The following is a 5,395-nucleotide window of genomic DNA, read 5'->3' as shown; positions in this document are numbered from 1 at the left end:
CACCTTAAATCGAGAGATCGGTCTCTATTGCAGCTATATTCAAATCTGGACCGATCTGGGCCAAATTGAAGAAGGATGTCGAAGGGCCTAACACAAATCGCAGTCCCAATTTTCAGCAAAATTGAATAGTAAATGTGGCTTTTATGGGCCTAAGACCCAAAATCGACTATTTAGTCTATATGGCAGCTATATCCAAATCTCGACCGATACGGGCCAAAATGAAGGGGAATATTGACTGGTTTATCACAACTCACTGTCCCAAATTTCAGCAAAATGGGATAATAAATGTGTCTTTTATGGGCCTAAGACCCAAAATCGGCGGATCGGTCTTTATGGCAGCTGTATCAAAATTTGGCCTATCTGGGCCAAATTGAAGAATGATATTGAAGGGCCTAATATAACTCACTGTCCCAAATTTCGGCGAAATCGGACAATAAATGTGGCTTTCATGGGCCGTAGTCCATAAATAATCGGATCGATCCATATGGGGGCTACAAAAATATATTAACCGATATAGCCCATCTTCGATATTAACCTGCCCATGGACAAAAAAGATTTTGTGCAAAGTTTCAGCCCAACACCTCTATTTTTAAAGAATGTAGCGAGATTTCACCAGACACACGGACGGACATGGTTAGATTTTACGCCGAAATAGAGTCGGAAATGAATATTTCGATGTGTTGCAAACGGAATGACAAAACGGCAACAAATCTTGAAAACAAAATTTCTAAAATTTTTTATAGAAAAAATGTCGATGAATTTTTGTAGAAAAAATTTCGATAAATTTTTGTAGAAAAAATTTCGATAAATTTTTTATAGAAAAAATTTTCGATAAATTTAAATTCATTAAAATTTTTATAGGAAAAAATGTTGATGAGTTTTTTAGAGTAAAAATTTCGACCAATTTTTTATAGCAAATATTTCGATAAACGTTTTACAGAAAAGATGTCGATAAAATTTCGATAATTTTTTTATAGAAAAAAAAAATCGATAAATTTTTTATAGAAATAATTTCGATATATTTTTAATAGAAAAAATTTCGATATATTTTTTATAGAAACAATTTCAATAAATTTTTTATGGAAAAAATTTCGATGCATTTTTAATAGAAAAAATTTCTATAAATTTTTTGTAGAAAAAATTTCAATAAATTTTTTATAGAGACAAATTTCGATAAATTTTTTTTGTAACATAGTTCGATAAACTTGTTATAGAAAAAATTTCGATAAAGTTTTATAGAAAAAATTTCGATAAATTTTTATAAAAAAAATTTCGATAAATTTTTATGGATAAAATTTCCTTAAATTTTTATAAAAAGAATTTCCTTAAATTTTTATAAAAAGAATTTCGATAAATTTTTATAGAAAAAATTTCGATAAATTCTTATAGAAAAAATGTCCATAAATTTTTATAAAAAATTTCGATAAATTTTTATAAAAAAATTTCGATAAATTTTTATGGAAAAAATTTCGATAAATTTTTATAAAAAAAATTTCGATAAATTTTATAGAAAATTTTTCGTTAAATTTTTATAGAAAATTTTTCGATAAATTTTTATAGAAAAATTTTCGATAAATTTTTATAGAAAAACTTTCGATAAATGATTATAAAAAAATTTCGGTAAATTTTTATAAAAACAAATTTCGATACATTTTTATAAAAAATATTTCGTTAAATTTTTTATAAAAAAAATTTTTGATATTCTTTCTATAGAAAAAATTTAAATAAACTTTTTATAGAAAAAAATGCAATAAATTTTTTGTAGAAAATATTTTGGTAAATTTTTTAAAAAAAAATTCTCAGAAAAATTTTCTATCTTCATTCACAGCCAAAATGCCTATTAAATTATAGCGAAATCTGAAGGGCTCTATTCATTGTCAGAACACAAAAAAGTCAAACAACAACAACAAAAAACACAACACTACTTCAGCAGAGTTGATTCGGTCCATTTCTTGAGCATTCAATTACATTTTCCATTAAAATTGTGCAAAATTTATCCTGATGCAGCGACATGTCGCTACTATCTTGCTCTAGAACTCAGTACCACTTGTGCGGAATGTGTTCGCATTATCTTCGTCACCATTAATAATAGTGCGTTTTGACAGTTGTTCGTGTGAAAATTCGAAGTCAGTACTAGGCTTAAAGAAGAAACTTGGATAGAATGTTTTAAAAAATTTTTAATCAAAAAAATTTTTATACATATTTTATATTCAGGCTTTTGATAATATTTTTTTGAAAAAGACAACAAATCTTTTATAGAAAACCTTCCATAAGTTTTTTACAGACAAATCTTCGATAAAGTTTTTACAAAAAATTGTTGATAATATTTTTAAATAAAAAAATTTCGATGAATTTTTTATAGGAAAATTTGAATAGGTTTTGTGAAAAAAATTCCATAAATTTGTTATGGAAGAAATTTCAATTAGTTCTTTATAGAAAAATTTCGATAAATTTTTATAGAAAAAATTTGGATAAATTATTACAGAAAAAATTTCGATAACTTTTTACAGAAAAAATTTCGATAAATTTTTACAGAAAAAATTTCGATAAATTTTTTTTGTTTTCATGGAAATTTTACAAATTTTCTTATAGAAAAATATTTTCGAGAAATTCGAAAATAAAATTTTCCATAGCCTAAAGTTGTTAACAAAACCTTCTTTAGCAAAGATTTTGAAGAATTTGCTTAGAGAAATTTCGACAAAATTTTCATAAGGTCAAATATTAAGGAAATTAAGATCCAATATTTCAACACAAAGTTTTGCGGAAAGTTTCGACTCTTGTGTTGTTTAAAATCTGTTAAAGAAATTTATTCAAATATGTCATTGATTTAAGATTCGTGTGGCAACCTTGTCACTGCTCATATTGAAGGGCCAGTAGAGCCACAAAGCGAACGTATTGGCCATCACAAGCAAGCTTTTCCTACCATGAAATTCTGTGTTGGTATGTCATCAGGTCACTTAGTCATAATTTTATGGTCGGTGGACTATGTCATAGGTCATTTAATATTTCCTGTCTTTGTCATAGAAAAAATAGACGACATGATCATAAGACGTTGAAAAAGGTAGTGACATGATTTGCAGACAAATCTAATGGCTTCGATTTAATGGGCTTGTCATCATTTAATTTGTAAAATAACATTTTCAATTTGTTTAAATATTAAACTTTTCACAAAGGAAAATATAGAAAAGTTTCTCATGGTACTCCTAATTTTATGCATACCAAAAAAGTGGAAGACATTGGCCAAGAGTTTGTCAAAGAATTACCCAAATATCTTCGGTCTTTCTGCAAGAAATTAAATTCGGAAAAAATTAAAAGAAAAACCAAAAAAGTTCCTATGACATTCCTTGCTGGCAGCTGACATTTATTGTGGTTCGTACTTACTCGAATATATTTTCTCCAAAGACAGACATTCTGTCTTAGCCAATGATGGGGCATTATTAAATACTTAAAGTTGAGCTCTGTGTAATGCCTCACAAACAATAAAAGTAAATCTCCTATGAATATTTCAAAATACAGAAAACTAAAAAGTCGTTATGACAACTGCCAACAACAATCTAACAAATTGAACTTTTCTTTTATTCATGCGACAAAAAAATGCTTTTAAGCGAAAATCAGTTCTCATTGTGATTTGCTAGATGGAAATTGAAAAGAAATGTTAGGGACAATTTGTTGTTTCAGGATTAAGGATCAAACTTAGATTAAATGAAAATGCATGGCGGGGCAAATACACCAGAGGCGAAGTTTAAATGCGAATAAACTGTCTTTTGAATAAATGGAGAAAGGATGGATTAGAATGGATTGAAAAGAGGTTGCGAATATTAATCCGTTTCATGCCTTAGAGCGCACAACAAGCCGATTATTGACTTAGGTCCATTCTAACAATCTATTGGGTTGCCCAAAAAGTAATTGCGGATTTTTCATATAGTCGGCGTTGACAAATTTTTTCACAGCTTGTGACTCTGTAATTGCATTCTTTCTTCTGTCAGTTATCAGCTGTTACTTTTAGCTTGCTTTAGAAAAAAAGTATAAAAAAGTATATTTGATTAAAGTTCATTCTAAGTTTTATTAAAAATGCATTTACTTTCTTTTAAAAAATTCGCAATTACTTTTTGGGCAACCCAATATTTTTATACCCTCCACCATAGGATGGGGGTATACTTATTTCGTCGCTCTGTTTGTAACTCCTCGAAATATGCGTCTGAGACCCGATAAAGTATAAATATTCTTGATTGTCATGCCATTTTAAGTCGATCTAACCATGTTCGTCCGTCTGTCCGTCCGTTCTTCCGTCCATCCGTCCGTGTGTCGAAATCACGCTATCTTTCGAAGAAGTAGAGCTAGCCGCTTGAAACTCTGCACAAATACCTTTTATTAGTGTAGGTCGGTTGGGATTGTTAATGGACCACATTGGTCCATGTTTTGATATAGCTGCCATATAAACCGATCTTGGGTCTTGACTTCTTGAGCCTCTAGAGGGCGCAATTCTTATCCGATTTGACAGAAATTTCGCACATAGTTTTTTTGTATCACTTCCAATAACTGTGCTAATTATGGTTCTAATCGGTCTATGTTTTGATATAGCTGCCATATAAACAGATCTTGGGTCTTGACTTCATGAGCCGCTAGAGGGCGCAATTCCTATCCGATTTGACTGAAATTTTGCACATAGTGTTTCGATATCACTTCCAACAACTGTGCAAAGTATGGTCCTAATCGGTCTATAACCTGATACAGCTGCCATATAAACCGATCTTGGGTCTTGACTACTTGAGCATCTAGAGGGCGCAATTCTCATCCGATTTGGCTGAAATTTTGCATGAGGTGTTTTGTTATGACTTCCAATAATTGTACTAAGTATGGCGCAAATCGGTAGATAACCTGATAGCTGCCAGATCTGGGATCTTACTCCTTGAGCCTCTAGAGAGCGGAGTTCTCATCCGATTTGGCAGACATTTTGTACAACGGCTTCTCTCATGACCTTAAACATACATGTCTAATATGGTCAGAATCGATCTATAGCTTGATACAGCTCCCATATAAACCGATCTCCTGATTTTGCTTCTTAAGCCCCTACAAGGCGCAATTCTTATCCAAATGGAGAGGGTCAAGATCCGAGATCGGTTTATATTGGAGCTATATCAGGTTATGAACCGATTGTTACCATACGTAGCAGAGTTGTTGGAAGTCAAAATAAAATACTTTGTGCAAAATTTCAGCTAGGTTGAAAAGAGGGTGCAGATATTAATGCGCCCCATGCCACTATGGACATACACCTAAGCCAGTAATCGGCTTGTTGTGTAGTCTAAAAACTATAAAGTAACCTTTAAAAAAGAAAATTTCAAGTCATGAATTCCGTGCTACTTGCAAAATCCATAATTGTTTTCAATACCACTCC

General features: G+C 30.7%; 1 long non-coding RNA gene across 1 annotated transcript; it reads right to left on the bottom strand.

The window, feature by feature from the left end:
- Window positions 1-3,073: 3,073 nt before the first annotated feature.
- On the bottom strand, window positions 3,074-3,501 carry LOC106090102 (uncharacterized). The gene is made up of 2 exons (XR_001221753.1): window positions 3,382-3,501; window positions 3,074-3,282 (listed from the first exon to the last, which is right to left on the bottom strand). It is a non-coding gene; the product is annotated as an uncharacterized LOC106090102 (long non-coding RNA).
- Between the last annotated feature and the right edge of the window lie 1,894 nt (window positions 3,502-5,395).

This window comes from Stomoxys calcitrans, chromosome 3 (genome assembly GCF_963082655.1).
Source record: "Stomoxys calcitrans chromosome 3, idStoCalc2.1, whole genome shotgun sequence".
Classification (NCBI taxonomy): Eukaryota; Metazoa; Arthropoda; class Insecta; order Diptera; family Muscidae; genus Stomoxys; species Stomoxys calcitrans.
This window is presented reverse-complemented; position numbering and strand designations above follow the sequence as displayed.